The 26,451-nt window shown below is 39.7% G+C and overlaps 1 long non-coding RNA gene across 1 annotated transcript in view; it reads right to left on the bottom strand.

Moving 5' to 3' along the window:
* Nucleotides 1-14,891: 14,891 nt before the first annotated feature.
* Nucleotides 14,892-26,451, bottom strand: part of LOC102469521 (uncharacterized) — a 32,013-nt gene continuing 20,453 nt past the window's right edge. The window contains exon 3 of the long non-coding RNA XR_336580.1: nucleotides 14,892-14,929. This is a non-coding gene — a long non-coding RNA (uncharacterized LOC102469521). The remainder of the gene's footprint in view (nucleotides 14,930-26,451) is intronic.

Genomic DNA, 26,451 nt, shown 5'->3' with positions numbered 1-26,451 from the left:
ATTTTTAGTTTCTAGTCTAATTATAGTAGCTAGGACTTTAGTACTATATTGAAAAGAAGTGGAAAAAGTGGGTGTCCTTGTGTTGTTCCAGTTTTTAGTGGGAAGGCTATCAGCTTTTCCCCATTCAGAATGATGTTAGCTATGAATTTTCTATATATGGCTTTTTTTGTGTGTTGAGAAATGTCCCTTCTTTGCCAATTTTGCTGATAGTGTTAATCATAAAAGGATGTCGTATTTTATCAAATGCCTTTTTTGTGTCAATTGATAGAATCATACAGTTTTTATCTTTCTTTCTGTTAATATGGTATATTACATTTATGGTTTCGTGTATCTTGAACCATCCTTGCCTCCCTAGAGTAAAGCATACCTGGTCATGATATACCATCTTTTTAATGTATCATTGGAAATGATTTGCTAGTATCTTGTTGAGAGTTTTTGCATCTATATTTATCAAAGAAATTGGTCTGTAGTTTTCTCTTTTTGTTAAGTCCTTTTCTGTTTTGGGTATGAGAGTGATGGATGCTTCATAAAATTAATTTGGAAGGGTTCCTTCCTTTTGGACCTTTAAAAATAGTTTGAGTAGAATGGAGATTAGGTCTTCTTCAAAAGTTTTGTAAAGTCTAGAGTGAAACCATTGGAACCTGGGCTTTTCTTCATTGGGAGGCTATTTATCACCAATTCAACTTCGTGGCTTGTTATTAGTGTATTTAGACTTTCTATATCTTCCTGATTCCATCTTGGGAGCTTATGTGTCCAGACATTTGTCTGTCTCATACAGGTTTTCTTGCTGGTTGGCATATAGTCACTCAAAATATTTTCTAATGATCTTTTGTATTTCTGTTACATCTGTTGTAATATTGCCTGTTTCATGGGGAATTTGATTTATCTGGTTCCTTTCTCTCTTCTTCTTATTCTAGATAATGGTGTGTCATTTTTATTTATCTTCTTAAAGAACTCACTTTTGGTTTCATTTATTTTATGTATAGTTCATTTATTCTCTATTTAATTTATTTATTCTTTTTTTTTTGGAGAGATTTTCACTGTAGGGCGCGTGCGCTCGCCAGACAGAGAGAGAGAGAGACATAGAGACAGAAAGCGAGAAATCACCCCCCAGGGGGGATGGTCACGCCGCAATCCCTTCCCCTCCATTCTCCTCTCGGGATCTTGGGCACGCACGCACACGCGCCCGGCGTGAGTTTTAAGCCACCGGGTCTGGGACACGAACCGCGGTCGACTAACCCCCCAGGGGGGATGGCTACGCTGCAATCCCTTCTCCTCCATTCTCTTTTCAGGATCTTGGGCATGCATATACAGACACCCAGTGTGAGTGTAAGCTACCAGGTCCAGGACTTGGACCGCAGTCAACTACATGGATGTCCAGCGACATCGCCATTATGCCAACTTCAAGTCCAAATTATCACATTTTCTTAATGCTCAATTTAAAACATAAAGCAACAGAGTACTCTTAAGTATAATGTTTATAGCATAATTCATTATCAGCTCTATACTATTAAAATATTAGAAAGATGATTCCATTTAATTACTCAATGTATTTAAGAAGTTTTTGCCTGCTCAAATGTCTTCAAGACTTTCTCCTGTGCGATGCACAATTAGTTTTGTGGTTTGAGATATTAGATTTAGACATTTGATTCATTTTCTGTTGATTTTTGTTAATGGCGAGAGGAGTACAGTTTCATCTCTCTGCAAGTGGATACCCAGTTTTTCTGGCACCGTTTGCCAAAGAGATTTTTCCCACTGCATTGACTGGTGCCCATAGTCAAAAATCAGTTGACTATATGTTTGGAAGTTTATTTCTGGCGTCTCTATTCTATTCCATTGATCCACATGCCTGTTTTTGTGCCAATACCATGCTTTTCGATCATCACAGCTTTGTAGTATATTTTAAGGTCAGAGAGTGAGATGCTTTCTACTTCATTCTTCTTGCACTGTATTCCTTTGGCAATATGAGGTCTTTTATGATTCCAGATGAATTCCGTGACTGTTTTATAAATCTTTGAAGAATATCTTTGGTAATTTAATTGGGATTGTGTTAAATTTGTAGATTAATTTGAGTAGAATTAACGTTTTCATTATATTAATTCTTCCAATCTAGGAACATAGGATATCTTTCCACTTTTTTGTGTCATTTTAATTTCTTTTTTTAGTTTTTCCTAGTTTTCCTTGTAGAGGTCTTTGACTTCTTTGGTTATGCTTATTCCTAGGTACTTTATTTCTTTTGTGGTTATCGTAAAGGGAATTGCTTTCCTCAATTCTACCTCAGTCTGGTCATGTTGGTGTATAGAAATGTTATAGATTTAGGACCAGAAGTTGGTGTAATGGTTACATTGCTGGACTTTCATGTAGTTGACCACAATTCAAGTCCCAGACCCAGTGGCTTGAAATTCACACCATGTGCATGTGCATTCATGCCGAAGAGAGTGGAGATGGAGAAGAAGGGACAGCACTGTGCATGTCACCCTAGGAGGGGATTTCTCACTTTCTGTCTCTATGGCAAGCACATGTGCCTTATAGCAAAAATCTCTTAAAAAAAAAAAAAGAAATGCTATAGATTTTTGTATGTTAATTTTATACCCTGCCACTTTACTGTATTTGTTCATTACTTCTAGGAGTTTTTTGTGGGTTCTTTTGGGTTTTCAATGTATACAATCATATCATCTGCAAATAGAGATAATTTCACTTATCCTTTCCCTATTTGAATGCCTGTTATTTTTAGTTTCTAGTCTAATTATAGTAGCTAGGACTTTAGTACTATATTGAAAAGAAGTGGAAAAAGTGGGTGTCCTTGTGTTGTTCCAGTTTTTAGTGGGAAGGCTATCAGCTTTTCCCCATTCAGAATGATGTTAGCTATGAATTTTCTATATATGGCTTTTTTTGTGTGTTGAGAAATGTCCCTTCTTTGCCAATTTTGCTGATAGTGTTAATCATAAAAGGATGTCGTATTTTATCAAATGCCTTTTTTGTGTCAATTGATAGAATCATACAGTTTTTATCTTTCTTTCTGTTAATATGGTATATTACATTTATGGTTTCGTGTATCTTGAACCATCCTTGCCTCCCTAGAGTAAAGCATACCTGGTCATGATATACCATCTTTTTAATGTATCATTGGAAATGATTTGCTAGTATCTTGTTGAGAGTTTTTGCATCTATATTTATCAAAGAAATTGGTCTGTAGTTTTCTCTTTTTGTTAAGTCCTTTTCTGTTTTGGGTATGAGAGTGATGGATACTTCATAAAATTAATTTGGAAGGGTTCCTTCCTTTTGGACCTTTAAAAATAGTTTGAGTAGAATGGAGATTAGGTCTTCTTCAAAAGTTTTGTAAAGTCTAGAGTGAAACCATTGGAACCTGGGCTTTTCTTCATTGGGAGGCTATTTATCACCAATTCAACTTCGTGGCTTGTTATTAGTGTATTTAGACTTTCTATATCTTCCTGATTCCATCTTGGGAGCTTATGTGTCCAGACATTTGTCTGTCTCATACAGGTTTTCTTGCTGGTTGGCATATAGTCACTCAAAATATTTTCTAATGATCTTTTGTATTTCTGTTACATCTGTTGTAATATTGCCTGTTTCATGGGGAATTTGATTTATCTGGTTCCTTTCTCTCTTCTTCTTATTCTAGATAATGGTGTGTCATTTTTATTTATCTTCTTAAAGAACTCACTTTTGGTTTCATTTATTTTATGTATAGTTCATTTATTCTCTATTTAATTTATTTATTCTTTTTTTTTTGGAGAGATTTTCACTGTAGGGCGCGTGCGCTCGCCAGACAGAGAGAGAGAGAGACATAGAGACAGAAAGCGAGAAATCACCCCCCAGGGGGGATGGTCACGCCGCAATCCCTTCCCCTCCATTCTCCTCTCGGGATCTTGGGCACGCACGCACACGCGCCCGGCGTGAGTTTTAAGCCACCGGGTCTGGGACACGAACCGCGGTCGACTACGTGGGAGTCCAGCGACATAGCCATTACGCTAACTGCTGGTTCCCAATTTATTTATTCTTGAACCATACTTCTTTTCTCCTGACATTTTTGGGGTTTTGATTGTTTGTTTTTCCAGCTCCCTGAGGTGTGTCATCAGGTTGCCTATTTGCCTGCTTTTCATCTTTTTCTTACATGCACTAAAAGATATGAACTTCCCTTTTATGATTGTTTTCATGTGTTCCATAATTATGGAAACTTGTTCACTCATTATCATTGGTTTCAATGAATCTTTTTATTTCAATCTTAATTTCTTCAGTGGTTGCAAAGTCATTAAGGAGAAGGTTGTTTAGTTTCCAAATGTTTGTGTATTTCTGAGGAATTTTCCTGAAATTAATTTTAAGTTTAATTACATCATAGTCAGAGAAGATACTAGATACAGTTTCTATGCCTTTGAGTTTGTTTTGTGCCCTATAGTGTGGTCAATCTTCAAAAAGTTTCCATGTGGGGGTGAGAAAAATGTATATTTTGTGGTTGTTGGTTGGAAAGTTCTATAGATGTCTGTCGAGTCCATTTCATTTATGGTGTCATTTATTTATTTATTTTTAATTTTTTTTTAGAGGTTTTTGCTATAAGGTGCATGCGCTTGCCAGACAGACAGAGACAGAGAGACAGAAAGCGAGAAATCACCCCCTGGGGGATGGCCACGCCACAATCCCTTCTCCTTCATTCTCCTCTTGGGATCTTGGGCACGCACACACAAGTGCCCAGTGTGAGTTTTAAGCCACCGGGTCCAGGACTCAAACCACAGTTGACTACATGGGAGTCCAACGACATAGCCATTACACTAACTGCTGGTCCCTTATGATGTCATTTAGACCCTGTATTCTTTGCCTATTTTTGTCTAGGTGGTCTGTCCAAAGAAGAGAGAGGGGTGTTAAGATCACCAACAACTAGCATATTGTATTCTCTCTTTCCCTTTAGATCTAACCATCTGTCTTTTATGTATTTGGGTCCTCCTAGGTTGGGTGAATAGATATTTATAAGTGTTATATCTCCCTGGTGAATTAGCCCTTTTACTACTATATAATGTCCTTTCTGTCTCATCTTACAGTTTTGTCTCAAAACCTATTTTGTCTGATATCAATATCATGACTCCAGACTTTTTGATTTCCATTCACATGGAATATCTTTTTCCAGTCCTTCACTTTTAGTCTATGTATGTCTTTAGCCACGAGATGTGTTTCTTGTAGGCAACAAACAGGGTTTCTGCTTTCTTATCCATTCAGTCATTTGACTGGAGAATTTAATCCATTAACATTCAAAGTTATTATTAATATTTGGGGTTTGTCTTGCCAATTTGTTAGCCATTTTCTTGGTTGTTGTTAGTTTTCTCATTTCTGTCTGCTCCTCTTTTGTTTTCCTGATATAGTACTCCTCTTAGTACTTATTGAAGAGCTGGTCTAGTATTGGTGAATTCTTTGTTTTTGTTTGTCTGCAAACAATTTTATTCATTCTTCCCATTTGACATATGATGTTGCTGGATATAACATTCTTGGTAGAAATTGTTTTTCTTTTACTATTTTGAATATATCTTCCAATTCTTTTCTTGCCTGCATTGTTTCAATTGAGAGGTCTGATGTTAGCTTGATAGGGTATACTTCGTAAGTGACTTGATGTTTCTCTCTTGCCATTTTTGGAATCTTATCTTTGTGATTTTTTTTAAAGAATTATTTCACTTTATTTATTTATTTACTTATTTTTAAAGAATTATTTCACTTAACTTTATTTATTTATTTACTTATTTTAATTTGACCAGAGGGGAATAGAGCACAAGAGAGACAGAGAGAAAGTGAGAAAGCAAGCCTCCAAATCTGGGACTCAAACCACAGTTAGCCATGTGGGAGTCCAGCGCCCTTAACCACCACAACACCTGCCAGCCCCTGTCTGTGATTTTTACTATTGTGGCTATGATGTGCCATGGAGAGGATCTTCTTATGTAGGGATCCTTATTTGGGGTTCTTTGTATTTCTTGGGTCTGGTGGTTTGAATGCATCTCTAGGTTTGGGAATTTTTCTCCAAGTATTTCATGGAATAGATATTCTATGCCCTTGTCTGTTTCTTCACCTTCTGGAATACCTATTATTAGAATGTTTGGGTACTGCATCATGTCTAGTATTGCCTGTATGTTGTCCTCATTTTTTAAAATTATTTTTTCATTATTTTTGGTGGTCTTATCTAAGTTAAAGGTTTTGTCTTCCATCTCAGAGACTCTGTCTTCTGTGTGGTCCTGTCTACTATTAATATTTTCCAGGAAAGCCTTGATTTCCTCTTGGGATCTTGGGCACGCATGCACACGCGCCTGGCGTGAGTTTAAGCCACCAGGTCCAGGACTCAAACCACAATCGACTACATGAGAATCCAGCGACATAGCCATTACGCTAACTGGTTGTCCCCTTCTCTTTTTCTATACAGAGCCTAGGGATAGATGGGCAAAGTATAGCAGTGGGCATAGTTTTTCTAGTCCATTCTTTTATTATTTGTTATATCTTTAACAAATACCTATTTCAGTGTTCTGTGCTTATGGTGAAATGTGAGTTTCACTTCCCCATTTGACTTGGGCTAAAGATCTACTCTACCACTCTCATGTAGGCATTGAAACCTAAGCTCCTAGGCTGAATTTACTCCCAGTATTGTTGTAAAGAGGATGAAGCATGAACACAGTTGCTTAGATCATTAGGTTTTAATTCACTCCTTTAAAAATAAAATCTGTTGGGACCAGCAGTTGGCATAATGGCTGTGTATGTAGTAGTCAACTGTAGTAACTGTAGTTCAAGTCCTGGATCCAGTGGCTTAAACTCACACTGGGCAAGTGTGCATGTGTGCCCAAGATCCTGAGAGGAGAATGAAGGAGAAGGGATTGCGGTATGGCCATCCCCCCTGGGGGGTGATTTCTTGCTTTCTTTCTCTCTGTTTCTCTGTCTTTCTGGCAAGCACACACGCCCTATAGCAAAAACTTCTCCAAAAATAAATAAAATAAAATAAAAATTGTCTGTTTATTTTATTCATGATAAAGAACTCATGACTGCATGAGAGAGAGATATCTTCAATAGATTCTTGTCACACTGCAATCCTCCCCCCCCCACCCGCCTTCCAGCTCTTTCTAGCTGATTAGGATCTCAGGCATTTACACATATACCAGGTGTGTTTTTAAGCCAACATGGGAATCTAACCTGCAGTTGCCAAATGCATCACCTGGCCAAGTCTTTAATTTCCATTACTTATATAATTCATCTTTTTCTGTGAGCTCTGTTTTACATTTTTTTAAATCTAGCATTTCTAGTTTGTTTGTACCACCTTAATATTTGCTTTTTACTCCATGTTGCAGATGCTGATTCTCTTCTTTTGCTATGTCCTATGTATGCACAAAATGATAGTCTATCCTATGTCTCTCACATAGATGCGAAAGAGTTACACAATTAGAGTCATACCAGTCTATCAGGAAGGTTGCCATCAAAGAGAAAAGAAAATGCCCATAAATTTGCACTAAAAATAGTTTAGGAAACCACAGAGTATTGAGAAACTCAGCTACTACCAAAGAAGTATGAAATAGAGGAAAGAGCAGGCACTTCGGAGTTATTGTCTTGCTCTATCCCTTATAACCTGAATAAGCTTGGGCAAGTCATCAGCTTCCTCTTCCGTAGTTTCAGCTTCTGAAAAAAAGAACAATAGTACTAACTTGTACAACCACTAGAATTAAGTGAAGGGAGACTTAAGATAGTTGGCAGGATACCTGGGACACAGTGCTCAATAAATTATGAGTTCCTCCCTCCACTAAGACAGAGCAGATAGGTGTGCATGTTGTCATCCCATTAATTAGAGATGGTTTTGCAAAAAAAGGGATTTCAGCCACTAATTTAAGTATATAATCAATCTGGTCTTTAAAAATATGAAGCCTTAAAGAATCCAATTGGAATAAGAAGTCACAAGATACAGGGCTGGTTCTGCAGTGTAGAGGTAAAGCACTGCTCAATATACCCACATGGTAACCTCAGTTTAACTTTCCAGCCTGGTCAGCATGAAACATGCTGGTCATGCATGCATGTGCCCAGGATCCAACAGATTGTAAGACTGGAGGAAGAGGATGGTAGCACGACCAGACCCTGTGCAGGGTGTTCAAATCTCTCTCTCTTGTGCACTTGTACACACCGTATCATTAAAATATTATTTTTAATTATTTTAAAGATGTAGATCCTGACTTGTTGGTCACTCACAGAACCCACACGCAGATGACTCAGCTTCTGAATTCAATTATGGGATCTTTCTAACACAGTTGACTATCACTATTTTCAGAAGATCCAAACGATGTCATTGCTTTACATTTCTGTTGAAGCCGATGTTATCAAGGAGAGAGGACTTCTATGTAATTGTACAATGTTTCTCCTTGATTTAGCCTTTATTTTCCAAAATTCAGTTATTAATGAATGAGGGGGGCAGTAAGTGGAAGAGACAGCCACCTTCCTGGCTACCCCTTTCTAATGACAAAAATCTATGTCAGTATTCCACAAGGATCAGGAGTTAGAAGGAATTTTAAGAATCATTCATTAACTCATTGAGAATTGTCAAATCTTTTTTCGTTATCAGTCCCTAGCAGACTTGGTAGGTGGTTGAATAGTGATGAATAGTTATTACATCCCAAAGGAGTACAATGCAGTTGCTCTAGAGAAACAGCTTATACTAAAGAACTAAAAATTATCTTCTATGTTGTTAGCATGGTATTTTCTAAGACTGGGATTTGCCAGAGAGTTAGAGGTAGACTGCTTTTCTCATTTATAGTAGAGAAATTTATTTGTGCTACATATTATGTCTCAGATTTTTTTAAAAGTAAGTTTCCTTCTTCTATTTAGTGGAACTAAATTTTGTTACAAGGTACTTTTCCCGTTGATAGTGAGGAGAGTTAAACCTGCCAACTAAACAAATTTTCATTTGCCTGACTCATTTTAAATAGATCATTTATTTAAATCTTGAATTCCATATGTGGACTTTTTCCTCTCCTTCAAATCTTCCCCTTCATCTTTCCAGGATATATGATCTTAAGTGCTAGAGGAAGCTTGGGTAAGGACTCAATCCTAGTGCTGTCTTCTCCAAAGAAGCTGTGATTTATTTCCATTGGTGTCTGAGCAGCAGTGGCCTCTGCTCTTACTCCATTCACTGTCAAATTGTTTTTGGCTGGAATAACTTGTGATCTCTTCTGTCAGGGTGGTCTAAGTATCATGGGTCCTGTCTGAGCTTTGGCCTTGCCTGGCGCTGTGTTGCTGATCCACTGACCCCTGACCATGAACCCCATTCAGCTTATATAGCCGACTCTCAACACTGCTGCAGGGATCCTTGGCTGTTCACCTGCACCACATGCCTACACTCTAGCTGTCTTCTCTGCCATACTCAGAACACCTAAATATTCCATGTTACCCCTCTCTTACTCCTAGACACCAGTACTGAGGAGAGTATCCCACAAACTCCTTTATACTTTCTGGGTTTCCATATTCTCTCACCTTCCCATTGAGGTAACCCCAGAGAGCAGTGCAGTCAAAGCATAGTCTTACTTTGTCTATATTTTGTTTTCTCCCTGGCAAAAGGAAGAGAGGGACTCTCTCTGAACCCCTATTTCAAACCCCCCTTTTTTCTACCTTTTGTTGTTCTGAACATTACTCCCTGCCCTTTTTCTAGAGCCCTAAAACTGCATTAATAGCACATGAAAGGCCTGCATTAAAGGAAGAAAGGCTGAGAGGAGAAAAGCCTCAGGAGGTAGTTTAACCCATTCAAGGACAAGCCAAAGTAAAACACATAACAACCATTTTGGGCATAGGGAAGGACTAGTGACCAGTGTCAACCACTGATGGAGCTTAGCTCTGCCTTGCAGCTCAACTGTCCCAGGGAACCTCCTAGGACCTGACTGCGGCCATTTGTGGCCCTGGGGGGCAACATGTTCTGGCAAAACTCTAAGACCATCTCCACCTAAAAGTTCCTCTAAGCAAAGTGGTTTTTACAGAACTACTGTTTTAAGTAACGTTGAAATTGTTGAGCACTTGGTTCCTTTAGTCACTTGCAAAGTGAAACATTCATCCGATCCTTACACTGAGGAAGTGAGGAGGTTGAGCCAACATAGTGAAGTACCTGACCAAGAGCAAAGGCTCAAATTCAGTCCTTTTGATTCCAGGTCTAGTGCTCTATATAATTAAGGTTTCATTGGCAGAGAAGTAAAGACTAATGGGGTAAGAGGTGGGCAGGTAGGAAGACTTTCTCCACCATGTCTTTCTCATGACCCTGTTTCATATCTCAACACAATGTGGTCCTGTGAAAATGCAAGTAGTGCATACCCAGAGATGGGCAGAGGGCATTTTATTCATCACTGTTGAGTTTATGGTTCCCTTTTCCAGGGACAGCCTGTTGAGAGTAAGTTTTAATACAGAGAAGCCAAACAATATAAAACAGGACATGAGTCTTTCTCCAGGAGGGAAGATCTTGTGTTTGGAAGCTCAGAGAGTAGCAATGGAGAATAATCCTTGTCTGGATCAGGGAGGGTGGCTTTGGGGAAGGTGAAGGTGGAGGAACTTTCTAATCTTAATTTCCATCCCTACAGCTGTTTATCAGGGACTCCAGGCTGATACACCCTGCTCTGCTGAGGTGACTGAAGTAAGAGAGAGCAAAGAAACAGGGTTAATTATTCTGAGGGAGACAGCGATGCAGCACGGCAGCTCTCTGCAGCCCTTTGTGGGGCTTGCTGCAGAAAGAGATACTTGTTCACTCGGTATGTAGTTGATTAAACATTAATTAAGGCAACAGGAAATTGTGCAGCGTTTTGGAGCAGCAATGTTGAGTCAACAGGGAGGATGTTTGCTAAAGCTCTTGTTTTAGGGATCAATGTCTTTTGAACGAACAATCCTTAAGACTGTGTTTTGCAGCATAGAAACTGCATGAGAGGCAAATACAGTACGTTTCCTGTTTTTCACATCTATCAGTTGCAGGGCATTGCGTCATGTTAATGTATGGTAAGGAAAAGCTAAGGAAAATTAAACGTAAGTTTAAAACATTTCATTTTATTTCTTATTAATTATTAGACTATGAATCCTAGCCACTGACAAAGGTGAAAAATGATAATATTTAGTCTGGGTGAAGATGTGTGTAAATGGTCACTGTCATAAAACAGTGTAATGATTTCAATTCTCGGACAGTTTGGTAGCACAGCAGTAACACGATGCTCAGATGAAGCTGGGTCCTTCTGGAAGATCGTGAGTTCAGTTCCTCAGTTTTACCTGTACATGCTGGGCACACACACTCACAGTTCTGGCTGACTGGGAAGACTGGGAGAGAATCACTCTGTGAGCCCTCAGGGTGCTTGGCTTTCTCTCTGTCTCTCACTCTTATGAAGAACAATTTTTGAGAAAATTTTAGTTCTCTCTCAAATTAGTCTATCAAGTACTGATTACATAACCCACTGGGATCTTTATAAGCAGGTTTAAAAATTTGCCTGCTGGGGGAAACAAAAATAACATAAAATCATTTTGAAAAAGACCAAGTAAGGATTTGTCCTTCCAAACATAAAAATTCATGAGACCAGCAGGTGGTATAATGGTTACATTGTTGGAATCCCACATAGTCATCCATGGTTCAAGTCCCAGAGCAGGAGGTTTGAAACACATTTGGCACATGTGTATGCATGTTCAAAATCCTGAGAAGAGAATGGAAGAGAATGGATTGTGGTATGGCCATTCCCTTTGTGTGTGGGGGGGATGATTTCTCGCTTTCTGTCTCTTTATCTCTCTCTGTCTCTCTAGCAAGTACATGCCCTATAGCAACAATCTCTCTAAAAAAAATTAATAAAATCACAGGGGTGGATATAAAACTATAGAAATAAAGAATGTGGTATTTATGTAAGAAAGGCCAGTTAATCAATGATACAGGAGATAGTATAAAGCAAAACTCTTCCTGGATATGTGTTGAATTCATTTTAGGATGCATTTTATACCAGCAGGAAAAAGAAGAACCATTTATTGAATGGTTTTATGTAACTGAGAAGATGAAATTACATCCTTGCCTTACAAAAACAAGCATTATTTGAACAACATTTTCTAGAAAGGGCCAGATGGCAAATATTTTCAGCTTTGGGGGCCATACAATTTTGGCAAGTACTCAGCACTGCCATTGCTGTCCCAAAGCAGTCGCCAGCACTATGTAACAGATATAGCTGTGATCCAATAAAAATTTACTTACAAAGACAGGCAGCTTCCTCATCCCTAGATTAAAAGACCATTGGCACTAAAGAAAAGAAAAGCCATATTATGAGATATGGGGAAGTCTGTTACAACATCAGTGCAAAGAGATCCTCTTAGTAAAATGTGAATTAAATAATTAATTAGAAATACACAACTTGGGCAAGAGCGTGGGTAAAGGTTTTGTTTATTTGTATGGGTAAATGTTTTTAAATGTATTCCTTTGGGGCATTAATTCCATTATAAGGAATTAATCCTATAGAATAGATTGCATCCATATACATTGGTATATCTACATCTCTGTAGGTATAACACATCTACTCATCTATATGTAGAGTATCTCTGTAAACCTATGTATAGAAAGAGGTAAAAATACGTAATGGCCATCAACAGGGAATTAATTGAATTATTGTACATCTATACTATGCCTGGCAGTTAAAAAGAGAAAGGTAGTTCAACACATGTACTGAAAGATACCCTTGATAAATGTTTTTAAAAAGCAATTGCTTTATGGAATTCGTAGTAAAATCTTACTTTTGTTATAAATAATATATATTATATACATACATAGAAAAAAATTCTAAAAAGATAGACATCAAATTACCTCTGAAGGTAGGCTAGGGGTTGGAGTGAGTGTCCAGACTTCCCTCAATGTCCTGTATATGCATCTACACGGTTTGCATTCTAGTGAGCACATTACCTACATATTGAGACAAGAGATCTTCTAAGAGGCTGTTCTCAGAATTATGAGACGTGTGGCACAGAACTGGGGAATTCTCTGGCTACTTTCTAGAGACAAAGATGGGAGGAGAGATGGGTGTAACTATCTTATGGGTTTCTGTGGAAACAACCACACTGTATGCCATGCTTAAAGCCAGATCTCTGAGGGCAGGGAAGGGGGAGGTAGACATCCACAAGGGATGAACCAGGAAGGGCATGCCTTGAACTAAAAGTATAGTCATGGTCACTGCATGGCTTTTCTGCTCTAGGACAGGGTAATTGGCCTCCAGGCTACTGAAAATATTTATTATGAGGGATAAATAAGATGAAAGTTGTATAACATAAATATAACCATTAGTCTCTCTGTTCGATGCAGTTTCTCATTCAAACGAACAGTGGTCCCATTAAGAAGTGACCTCTTGAGTGGTTTGATTGTGTCTTCTCAAGATTCATGTGTTAAGACTTGGTGAGACATTGTCAAAGTATTAGAGAGCAGAAACTTAATTCAACTACAAGATTAAAAGGTAGAGACTTTGAGAAGTGACTAGGACCGGACAGGGTTAGCAGGTGGGGACCCCATGATTGAAGCCTGCTGGGTTTATAAGGAGAGGCAATGAGACAGACAGACACATGCTCTGATATGTGTATGTTCCTGCCCTTCATGTTATTCATGAGCAAGAAGACTGCACCAGATGTGACCCCTGGATCTTGGATTTTCAAACCGTGAGCTGAATAAACCACTATTTTATAAATTATCCAGACTTAGATATTTCTGATTAGTAACACAATGGACATGAAAAAAAGTCTTGAGAAATACCAGAATTGTTTCACTGTGGCTGTCTATAAAGAGACAGCATAGAGTTTGATGGAGGGTGGTGGGGAGGAGGGGGACTTCCCTGAAAGCCTCTTTCATCATCTTCTCTTCTCTCATTCACAGCAGCTGCTGAGATCATGTCTCCCATCTCATTCACAGCCCTCACAGACACATGCTTCACAGATTTTCTTTTCTTCTTCTTTTTCTTTATTTTTTAATTTTAATTTTTTATTCTACAGGCCATGTGTGCTCAAAAGAGAAAGACAGGGAAGAAGGGAAAGTGAGAAATCACTGCCAGGGGGATGGCCATGTCATGATCCCTTCTCCCCCATTCTCCTATGGCTTTGGGCACACATGCACACATGCACAGCATGATTTTCAAGCTGCTGGGTTCGATTTGAACTGCAGTCAGTCACGTAGGAATCCAGCACCTTAACCACTATGCCACCTGCTGGCCCTCTGCACATTTTTTTTTAAAGAATTATTTTATGGAACATTTATTTATTTATTTATTTATTTTAATTTGGCCAGAAAGTGAGAGAGAGAGAGAAAAAGAGGGAAAGTGAGAAAGCAAGCTGCCTGTCTGGGACTCAAACTACAGTTGGCCATGTGGGAGTCCAGTGCCCTTAACCACCATGCCACCTGCTGTCCCCTTCCTCCCCCCCACCCCCCGCACATTTTTTTCATCTCTCCTCAAAGAATTTAGCTTACACGTAACACCTACCTCCAGGTTCTTCAGACGTAAAATCTGTCCTTGGCTAAGACTGCTATTCTTATGAGAATCATACCCCATGATAAGGTGACTAAAGGAAAATGCTGAAGCTTTCTAAAAGCTTCATGACTAAGAGCCCACTTATACCTCTAGTATGACGTCTCTTCTCCTTGTGCTATTTGCAGTTCTTCCAAAATCACCATGCTCCTCTCTTCTGAGCACTAACCCTCCTTCATCTGACTCTCAATTAATTCAGAGGTCTTAGCTGCCATCTCTTCCAGGAAGACTTCTGTGATATTCCTAGTTGGGTTAGGTGCCCCTTTCCTGCTATGTAGCTCAGTTCTGGCACCTCTGATGACACTGATCACACCACTTCATACTTACCTCTGTGTCATCCATAGGGGAGTGAGTTCCATGAGGATCAGGACTGTGTTTGTCTTGTTCATTCCCAGCATCTACACAATGCCTGGCACCTAAAAGACAGTTGACAAGTGTTTGTTGAATGCTTGAAGACAGGAGCACCTAGCTTAAGGAGCTTAGGCAATCTCACTAGGTCTTTTTTTATGCACAAGAATGCTCTCAGATGTCTGCCTTTTCAACTTCAAATTCAGTCTATAATTCAGATCCAAGGCCAGGAATTATTTTCACAGTGGGAGCCCATGAGTGAGCCTCTCTGCAAAACTGAAAGTATGCTGAATGTCTATCAATAGAAAAATGGATAAAATATAGAACATTTCTGTTTTACAATATTTTACAACTCCTGAAGTAAAACGGAACCACATATCCTGACCCAGAGGGATGTCCATAACACAATTTGTGAAAGAGGCAGATGCAAAGCAGTATGCGTATTAGGATACGATCTCATTTTTGTAACGACAGCAACAAAAGTAGAAGCAAAGAAAATGAAAAAAGTATATAGGAGTAAATATACTTATACATGTGTGAATAAACATAAATTGGTGTAAATAGATTCCTGTCACATTGCTAAACATGGCTCTCTGTCAAGAGTTGAATTGGCAAGGAAGAAACGATGAACTCTACATATTTTTGTAGCATTAATGCATAGAAGTGAAAATACATTTTTAATGCAATTATTAAACCTAGTGGTACACTGAGGTCACCAGAGATCCCCCGATTTCCTTTTGCTTTCTTTCTTTTTTAAAAACTTGCTATAGGACATGTGTGCTTTCCAGGAAAAGAGACAGGGAGAAAGAGAGAGAAATAAAGGGAAAGTTAGAAAGAATCCTCTAGAGGAGATGGCCATGCCATAATCCATTCTCCTTCATTATACATAAAAATGTAAATTATATTTATATAAAAATATATTTATAGATAATATATATTTACATATGTTTTTATACACAAATATATATAAGTTTATATTTACATATATATTAGTTGGGAAAGTCATGATGTATTTTTCTACACAAAATTACGTCATGACTTTCCCAACAACCCAATAGTATCCATATACAGTAAGAATTCTAGAAAAATAGACATCAAATTACTTCTGAAAGTAAGCTGGAAAGTTAGCCATCTATATAGTTTCAATACATTATAGTGAGCACATATTTGCTAAACATAGGAAAGAGAGGCTGTGTTCAGAATTATGGGAAGTGCAGCATGGAATTAGGGAACTCCGGCTACTTTTCTAGAGCTAGATAAGAGAGGAAGGAGGAGTGTAAAAATCACCTTTTGGTATTTGGGGCACACACACACATGCACCCAGTGTGTTTTTCAAGTAACCAGATCTGGGACTTGTGCAGTTGGTCATACGATCTCCAGCTGCCTTAACCACCATGCCACTGACTGGTCACAACCCGCCCCTTCATTTTCAAAATACTGCTTCATAAACTATAATGTACATGAATATCACCTAAGGCTTGTGAAGCCCATACTTCTGGGTCCCACCATTGGAGTATCTGACTCAGCAGGTCTTGAACAGGGCCTGAGAATATGCATGTTTTACATGGTCCCAGGAGGCGCTGATGCTGCTGGTCCATGAACTTGACTTTAAGTAGCTCTATTGTATATTCAGCTTCCCTGAAAAAAGAGATGTCAAAGAAACCTGGGAAGGACTGACTAAAGTGTTTCCAAGTGTGACGCTTGAGTGTCACCAGTGAAGAGAAAGTGCACTCATTCTATTCAGTGGCAATGAGTACCTCTTCAGCACCTGCACTGTGACTCAAAGAGCAGAAGTTGTCCTACGTGTTGTTCAAGGACATTGAGTGTAGTGCTGCTGTTGGTTATTGATATTCTGAGACTTGCCATATCTGCCCTCCTTAGCCTCAGGGTAGATAATTGCTTGCCTGCGTGCTGTGTGAAATAAACCTTTGCTTTTCTCAAGATGGAAATACAACAACTTGTGATACCACCGGATCTGGGACCTAAGAGATAACAACCATAGGGGGAAAGGTCTGTTAGAGCTGCCCTGTATTGGGAACATAATGCTATTGAAGCCAGTTAGTTACTGTTCTCATAGACGACTTGTTTGGTTGTTAAATAGAAGACCTAGTAGTGGAGTGAGGGTTATTGGGAGTTTCAGGAAGCAGCCAAGGGGTCAGCTATATCATTAGAAATTCACTCAATGTAAGTAGATCTCTCATAATCTTTGGGTGACTGAATAGCCAGATAAGCAAGTGGTTCAGATTACAGGCTTTGGCATTAGATGAACTTGATTTTGAATCCTAGCTCTACCATGGTCTAGATGTATGATCCTGAGCAAAATACTTAATGTTCCTGAGCCTCAGTTTTTCCCACCTGTGAAAGGGAACCAGTAATACGTGCCATGTAGTCCAGCTAGGTAGCATGGCATACTGCAAGCAATGCTGGATCCACATGGAAGGTCATGGGTTCAATTCCTCCGTCGACCTGTACATTCTAGGCACATGTCTGTGATCCTGGTTAGCAGGCGGAGGGGAGATCACAGCATGAGACCCTCCTGAGGGTGCTTGTACTTCTTTCGGTCTCTCAGTGTCTCACTCTCATGAAGGAAATAAACTTAAACTGCCATCGAGGATTTTCATTGACATTAAAGAAAATAACATTATATTTAAAGATTCTACTATTTTTATAGTCATCATCACTATTATTCATTGATTTTAAGATATACATTAATTTTTTATTTTATTTTATTTTTTATACATTCAATCACATTATTTCGCTTACAGAGTGAACATTTCAATATTTGAACATTTCTCCTCAGTTAATCAAAATATCTTCAACAGAACACTACACCTCCCCATCCTGTCAATGCTCTGGCTCCGTATCCCTCCTCCAAATGTACTTCCCCAGACTCCACTCCTCCACACACCACACACACCACATCTGGCACTACCCCCCATCTCTTGTGTTTGTACAACCTTAGGTCAATCAGTTTCAGTCAGAGAGTGCAGACACTCGGTATATATTAAGTGGGGACATACAATTTCTCTCCTTCATAACCTGGCTTGCTTCCCGTTTTTTTTTTTTTTTTTTTTAAGAGAGGTTGTTGCTACAGGGCATGTGCGCTTAGTGGAGAGACAAAGACAAACGCCCCCAGGGGAGAGAGCCACACCACAGCCTCTTCTCCTCTATTCTCCTCTTGGGATTTTTTGGGCACATGTGCACATGTGCTGAGCATGAGTTTTAAGCCACTGGGTCCAGGACGTGAACTGTGGTCAACTACGTGAGAGTCCAGGAACATAATCATTACAACATCTGCTGGCCCCCACATTAAAATTTTTTTAACATCATGGAAATCAGGAAGCACCTAACAGTTGCTCTTGGGCAGGCAGCTGCTGTGATATAATTATGATCTGTGCATTAATACTTGCAAAATGGGTATTAGCAGCTTGTAAGAAAATCCCAGAAATGACAGTGCAGTTCTCATTTAAGAAGTGCAGCATTGCTAACATTCTTGGTGGCCTAAACTTGAAGATGATATTATGGTAAAAAAACATGGATGTGGATAATGATGAGCTAAAAAGTGCCTCAAGAGAGTCAAATTCTCAGTGGGTGAAGAAGTTTTAAAAATATCATAACTAGGGCCAGCAGGTGGTGTAGTAGCTAAGGCACTGGGCTTCCACATGACTGGCTGCAGTTCGAGCTCCTGACTCAGCAGCTTGGAAATCATGCTGAATGCGTGGGTGTGCATGCCCAAAGTCCTGAGAGGAGAATAGAGAAGAAGAGATTGTGGCACAGCCATCCCTATAGGAGGTGATTTCTCAGTTTCCCTCTGTCTCTTTCTGGTAAGCACATGTACCCTAGAGCAAAACCCCTAAAAGCAACAAAACCCATTACTGTATCATTCAAGGTCCAAGGTACTGGTTTCTCATCACTAGTACGGACCAAATATAACCTTTTTTTTTTTTTTTTTTTGGAGAGATTTTCACTGTAGAGCGTGTGCGCTCGCCAGACAGACAGAGAGAGAGAGACATAGAGACAGAAAGTGAGAAATCACCCCCCAGGGGGGATGGTCACGCCGCAATCCCTTCTTCTCCATTCTCCTCTCGGGATCTTGGGCACGCACGCACACGCGCCTGGCGTGAGTTTTAAGCCACCGAGTCCAGGACACGAACCGCGGTCAACTACGTGGGAGTCCAGCGACATAGCCATTACGCTAACTGCTGGTTCCCAGGACCAAATATAACCTTAAAACATAGGAATTAAGGAACATTTAATACAGGAGCAATTTATAAATTGTGGGAATGGTTTAAGAAAACCAGTAAAGGATAGTGGAGTATCTCTGAGTCAGAAGAGCAAGGATCAGTTACCACTCCTTCACTTGAAGGGGTAAGGGAGAATGGTTATCAGACCCCATCCAAACACCTGCCACCTAGAGTATACCTGTTTGAGGGAGTGGCAGGAGCTGTGGCCTTTGACAGAAGGCAAATACTTAGAAGGGAGAGAACTGAAAGAATACAGATATTCCACCCTCTGACCTCCCTCTGGTGCTCCCCACTGGTTGAATCAACTAGAATCCAGAAAGCAAGGGGCACTTTCATAAAGTCCTTGAAGGTCAACCTCTTAGAGCACAAAACAGGATTGGAAGCATGAGGGTGAATTAAAGGGCCAAGCAGTGTACATCTACACACTAACCAACTTATTACTTCTATTTTTCTTTTTATGGATGCATGAGAGTGACACATGACTTACCTATCTTTCTGAATGTGTCTAATACATCTCTGTGTAACCGTAACATAAAAATAGTGATTGAAATCAAAGTTCTGTTGAGCTGTGGGGCCTGGCAAAGCTTGGGAAAGATTACAATATTCTACCTTATATCACGCGAATAAACTCAGATCTAAATGTAAAAAGTAAAGCAAGGCAATCTTTAGAAGATAACACTGGAAAATGTTTTCTTCGTGTTGGGTAAACAGAGATTTCTTTAATAAGACATGAAAAAACAATAACTGTAAGTGAAAATGTTAATACACATTAAAATTAAGAATTTTTGTTTATTAAGAAGGAATGGTGTAATGACTATGTCGCTGAACTCCCATGTAGTTGACCACGGTTTGAGTCCTGGACCCGGTGGCTTAAACTCACTCCGGGTGCGTGTGCATGCATGCCCAAGATCCTGAGAGGAGAACAGAGGAAAAGGGATTGTGGCGTGGCCATCCTCCCTGGTGGTGGTGGTGGGGGGGTGATTCTCGCTTTCTGTCTCTCTGTCTCTCTCTGTCTTTCTGGCGAGCGCACACGCCCTATAGCAAAAACCTCTCCTCTCGCCACTCCCCCTCCCCCCCAAAAAAGGGACCAGGAAAAGAAAGAAAAGGAAAGTTACATATTAGAAAAATTTATATGTAACACATATAATTTATATCTAGAGCATGAAGAATCTTAACACACAATGGAACAGGCAAACAGTTCAATAGAAAAATGGACAAGAGACTCTAACCAGTGGCCAATAAACACATGGTGTTCAACCTCCTATGCAATCCAGAAAATGCAAATTAAACTCACAACAAAAATACTAAAACAGGCCCGCCAGAGTAGTTAAAATAAAAAGATGGGCAAGACCAAGCATAAGCAGAACAGGGCACCGAAGCACTTCCACACTACAGGCAGAGCATAAAGTGCTTGAACTACCTTGGAAAACTGCCATCACACAGTAATGCTGAACACAGACATGCCATGTTATCCACTGATTCCATTTCTAAATACGTACCCAACATGACAGTGTGCACAGGGACTCAAAAGACACGAATAAAATTGTTCAGAGCAGAAAAAGTCATAATATCCCCCAAATTGGAAATAATCCTAATGACTACAAATAGAACCCTAGTCAACAGTTAAGTGAATGACCTACAGTCACATGGATAAACAAATTTATATTTAAAGCCCTGCTAAATCTACAATGTCTAAAGTCAGAATTAGGGTTTTCTTTGAGGGGGAAGGGAAGGCAAGTGACTCAGAGGGAGCATGAAGGAGACCAGGTGGAGCTGGTAACCTGCAAATTTGACCTGGGCAGTGGTGGCATGAGCGTGTTCCCCTCGGGTTAATTAACTGAGTTGTACACATATTATTTGCACTATTTTTTTTCTGGTTTTGAATCCTAAGTTAATAAGAAAGTTTACAGACAAAATGCTTTATAAAAGCTTGTAGGAATTAGATAAAAGAGGATATATGGGAAAACCTGATTTGGGAAAGAGCAAGTCTGGGACTGATGTAAATGACTGAGATTCTATTTTAACCCCCCGGAGCACTGACTATAATAGATCATCATGTGTTGCCTCCCAACCTAAATCTGGAAAATCATATTCTAAAAAGAAATCGTTACAGACTTTCAATTTCACCCTCTCATCCCTGGTCCTTCCCAACCAGGCAGAAATTAAAGCTCTATTAAAAAAGTGAGTTCATTGAATATAACTGAAATTGACTGGCTTATCTGTCGAAACCAGAACTACATTTCCAGCCCTTTACAGACCGGCAAGTGCATATATAACACTTTGTTGTTTGCTGTTCTCAAAGAAGCCTGCACATGAACAAAACAAATTCATAATACAGATTATGGGCATGGATAAAATAAAATCAATGAACCAAGATTATGTACTTGAATCATTTCTAAATAATGTCCTATACCTAGTAGCATAATTTGAAGAACTCAGCAAAGCAACAAAATCTATTAACAGTCCTATTAGTCCACTGTAATCTTCATTTCTTCAGGACACCTAGCACATCTCAGAATTTAACAGTCACAGCAGTGGAAAGGGTCAAGATTCAAAAAGTATGGCCACCAACCAGAATCGTATCAAAATTCAAGCTCATTAGAGCTTTGTATACTGGTAAGAATTTTCTTTCCTGATCATACTTGGATCAAATAATTAATTCACCCGCACACTCAAACCAACCAACCAGTCAGAACACTGAAGACAGCATACACGATGCAAGTCCAACCACAGGGACACTGGAGAATGTGCTGATCGAACCTGTGGCTTTTGGAAATTGCAGACCATTCTCTGGGTCAACAACCAGCTTCTGAGTGCCCAGTTGTATCCAGCACCAGACTGGTTGCTGCAATCACAGAGGAGAATGAGGCACAAAATTAAAAAGAAGAATGAGACTCATTCCCTGCCTTGAGAGCTCATGACCACGAGTTTTTGCTATTTTATTTATTTAAGTTTTTATAATTGTCAGAGAACATGTGTGTTTGTGAGAAAGAGAGAGAGAGAAAGAGAGAGCAAGCACCATGCAATGGGACACAGTCATACTACAATATTTTTTCCTCCATTTCTCCATCCCATGGGGATTGGGAAATGCATGCACACAGCATATTTTTCAAGCAGCTGGCCAGGATTTGAACTGTGGTTAGCCATGTGGTATCCAGTCGCTAATACAGAGCATTTAACTGTTGTATAACTAGATCGGCTCCATCCCTTGCTTATTCTAGAGAAGTTAAGTATTACAGGGCTGGTCCCATAGGGCAGTGGTTAAGCACTGTTGCATTGAGAGCCAGATATTCTATGGCCTACTGCAGTTTGAATCCTGGCCCTGGCCAACTTGAAAAACATGCAGTGTGTCCATTTTCTCTCCAATCTCTCTCTCTCTCTCTCTCTTTTTTTTTTTTTCTTAACAGTGCTTCAAAAACAAAATGGGAATGACTGTATATTTTACTTCCATTAGGAGAAGGAAACTACAGTGATCCTCCTTTCTACATTCTATAAAAAGAACTAAAGATGGGGCCTGTTAATGGGGATCTCTGGTTAACCTGAATGTGTGGGTGCACCTGTGATCTCAGTTGGTTAGAAGACTCGGGGAAGGATTGTGGCATGGCAAGACCCTGTTGAGAGTCCCCATCTGTCTCTCCCTGTAGTTCTTGTAATAGAAAGAAATAAACTTTAAAATTTCCAGCAACAGCTCTGCACTGAGGCTAATGTTATATAAAAGAGCTTTGTTCTAAAATCATTTTCTTTTGAATTATCTCTGTATTGCAAAACTTTTATTAGTGGAATGTGTAGAACTAGTTGTATGTACAGTAGGGTCTTACCTGATTTATCAGTTGACATTGAGCTAGTCTGGTGGACCTCCCAGGGTCCTTGCCAATCAGTGTCAAACTGTGTCCAGGTTTCCTGGACAGCTAGGAAGACCTATGGGTCTGAGTGGTCCCACTGGAGAGGTCACTTAGCTGGCCACTGAGCTTCTGTGCCTAAACCTGCCTAGGGTTGCCCTTCCCTCATTATCGCACAGACGATGACAATAACTAGCATTAAAAATGCTGTGTTTTTTTTTTTTAATGTATCATGTGTATAAAAGAAAAGGTTACTTCACCATTATTAGTAAAATTTCATCCACCTCTTTGTTCCTTTCTGTCAGTAAAATAGAACCCTACAGTCTGGCTCGTGTTGCTAATAATGGTAACTAATGAAATTTCAGAGCCTCTCCTTAAAAACCAAGCCTTCATAATTAACAAAAGGGCCCTCAGGAAGAAATGACAGATGCCCTCTTCTCCCTTTCTCCAGAGGGAGAGTGATCTTTTTCTCATAAAACTAGTTCCAATAATCTAATTTGATAAAATATTAAATTGAGAGGAGTCAAAAGAATATCACTCTTCCTTCTGTGTGTCAGTGACTGTTACCAACTTATTTTCTTCCTTTAGCAGAAATCTGTCCTTGAAAAATAATAAGAAGAAAGGGTCTTGTGCCAGTGCTAAGACTAGAAATTTTTGCTGTGACTTGTGAAATAATGGTGCCTGTTATTCTCTGTTGTACTCGCCTAAACCCTGGACCGTGCCCCAAGAAGCTAAGCCCACTGAATGCATCTACAAAAGGGGTGGGGGCATAGCAGAAACCACTGCTCTTGTTCTAGGTACATAGACTCATTACTCATCTCTGGGGGCCCCAACTTCCCCTGGTGGTTCCCTCTATAGCTGGGAGTTGTTTCCTACAAGGATCCTGGCTATGAAAATAATCTCTTAGAAAAGGGGGAAGGGTGTTTGATTCTTTGTCTTATCTGATAATTTGTTATTTTGGTGATAATGTGAGAGCTCAGTATTCTTAACTAGTATAAATCATTAAAATATTACTCTGTCAAGGGGGCCAGCAGATGGCATAGTGGTTACACTGGTGGACTCCCACATGGATAACGATGGTTCAAGTCCCAGACCCAGTGGTTTGAAAAATCACACTAGCCAGGTGTGTGCATGCCCAAGGTCCCAGGAGGAGAATGGAAGAGAAGGGATTGCAGCATGGCCATCTGCCCCCAGGGGGTGATTTCTCACTTTCCCTCTCTCTGCCTCATCCTTTCTCTCTCTCCCAGAGAGCACATGTGCCCTAAGGCAAAAACCTCTCCAAAAAAAAAAAGAAAGTTATTCTGTCAAATCTGAAAAGGAATGAAAAGAACTTTGAGTCCATGCATCTATACAATTTCTTACTTCAATTAAAGAAAACCTGAATTTAAATAAACACATGAAAGCAAAACCTTGAGTAAAAGTTGGAAAGTGTGGGCAGAAGAAATGCTTAGGGAGCATGTATATCACAGCCTGTGCGAAAACTGCCATAACGGCACATTTTCTTTTTAATCTTTGGTTTTATCTTTGCTCATTCTCCAGAGTCTACTTAGTGATAAACGGACAGAGAGCCATCATGACTCCCATATGTTCAGGTACATGTCTTCAGTTAATGTTGTGCAAAGCATATTTGGGAAGGTGCATTTTCTACCTAGAAACTGCTATGGATGGCACAGCAATTCTTTAACTGACACAACTTCTTTGCTTGAGAATTACAAACCTCCCAGTTGTTTTACCCTTGGGGGAACTGTTGAGTAAGTTATGACAATTCATCAGCAAAGCACAGCAAAATCCAGTCTCTCTACGTTTTAGAAAGGTGGAGATTTCATTTTTTTGTGATTAAAAGGGGGTGTGTGTGGCATAGAGGAAACCACTGCTCTTGTTCTGGGCTGACACCTGTGCCTGTGTGCATGTCCGCCTGAGCTCCGAAGGTTTCTTTATCACCACTCTATCCACTGTCAACCAAAGGACAGACTAGGATAAAGTCCGAAGTCATCATTGGACTATCAGAGCATGGTGTAGCCCTGATAGGATACTGACTTTGATAAAGAAACTTTCAGAAGCCATCACCACCCTGCCTCTTGGTTCTGTTTTGATAGCACAATAATTGCAATTTTCCAGTGTGAAGTTCTATAATATGCAGAGACGCTGATGTCTTGATTTGCCCACGTACAGAACTGGACTAGCGGTTGATATGAAAATAGTAATTAGTGTTCTAACTGCTCTTTAATTTTCCATATTCTGTTAATTAACTGTCTCTTCAAGAGTGACTAGATTTGAAAAATGGAAGCAAGAGAACTATGAAATCTCAAAGATGAAAAAGATTTTAAAGGTTTTTCTTTTCCCCCTTCAACTATTTTTTGGATACTGCATTTCCTCTTGTTCCTATGCGAGGAGTCGGGTGTCATTCTGCTTTCTGCCTACATACCCCTGTGATTTCACTGCGGGAAGGGGAGAAAACAGGTACTAAGGTCTTACCATTTGCTGACTATTATGAATGGGGCACTTTATATTTTCTTCTTTATTCTTCATGATCATCCCAGGAGGTAGGTATTGTTATGCTCACTTTATACGTATTTAAGCTGAGGTTTAAAGAGTTTAAGGAACTTTTATTTTTATTTGTATTTACTAGAGGAGCAGAAAGAGAAAAGGAAAATGAGAACGTACTCCCCATGTGGGATGGTCATGCTGCAATCCTTTTTCCTCCATTTCTCCTTTTGGGATTTTGAGCATGCACACACATGTGCCTGGGGTGTTTGTCAAGCAGCCAGGTCTGTTTGGCTGACCATGTGTAATCCAGCTGCCTTAACTATCATGCCACTAGCTGGCCCAAAAAGCTGTTATTTGTTTATTTATTTATTTTAGAGATATTTTTGCTATAGGGCACATGCACTTGCCAGAGAGACAGAAAGGTAGAAATTATGCCCCCCAGGGGAAATGGCCACACCACAATTCCTTCTCTTCCATTCTTCTCTTGGGATTTTGGGCACACACACACATGTGTGCTTGCATGCCCAGCATGGGTTTTAAGCTGCTGGGTCCAGGATTCAAACTGTAGTCAACTACATGGGAGTCCAGTGATGTAACCATTATGCCATATGTTGCCCACAACTGTTTTTTCAAAAACAAGTATGTACACTTCCAGTTTCAGATCCAACATGTGAAAGCTTGGAAGTCACCACTTCCAACCTAACAGGAGGAAAAAGTTGGACAAAGGGAAAGTCAGTGACTTTGTACTCATTGAAGAACTGAAGTCACAGGGCAAGCTGCTGCCCCCACAGACCTGGAGAGATACAGGGGAACACAACTGACATCTGCTTATGAGACACAGAAGACTGGGAACAGAAATTGGTAATTGTGACAATTTGCTAGAAGCTGATAGTGGACTAGCTGGGGAGTGAAAAACTTCTGGGGTCAAATTTTAGTCAAGGCCCCATTCTTTCACAGGAACCCCACCCAGTTCTTTCTTTTCTTTTTTTCTTTTCTTTTCTTTTCTTTTTTTTTTTTTTT

This window comes from Tupaia chinensis, unplaced genomic scaffold, assembly GCF_000334495.1.
Source record: "Tupaia chinensis unplaced genomic scaffold, TupChi_1.0 Scaffold139943_1, whole genome shotgun sequence".
Taxonomy (NCBI): Eukaryota; Metazoa; Chordata; class Mammalia; order Scandentia; family Tupaiidae; genus Tupaia; species Tupaia belangeri.
This window is presented reverse-complemented; position numbering and strand designations above follow the sequence as displayed.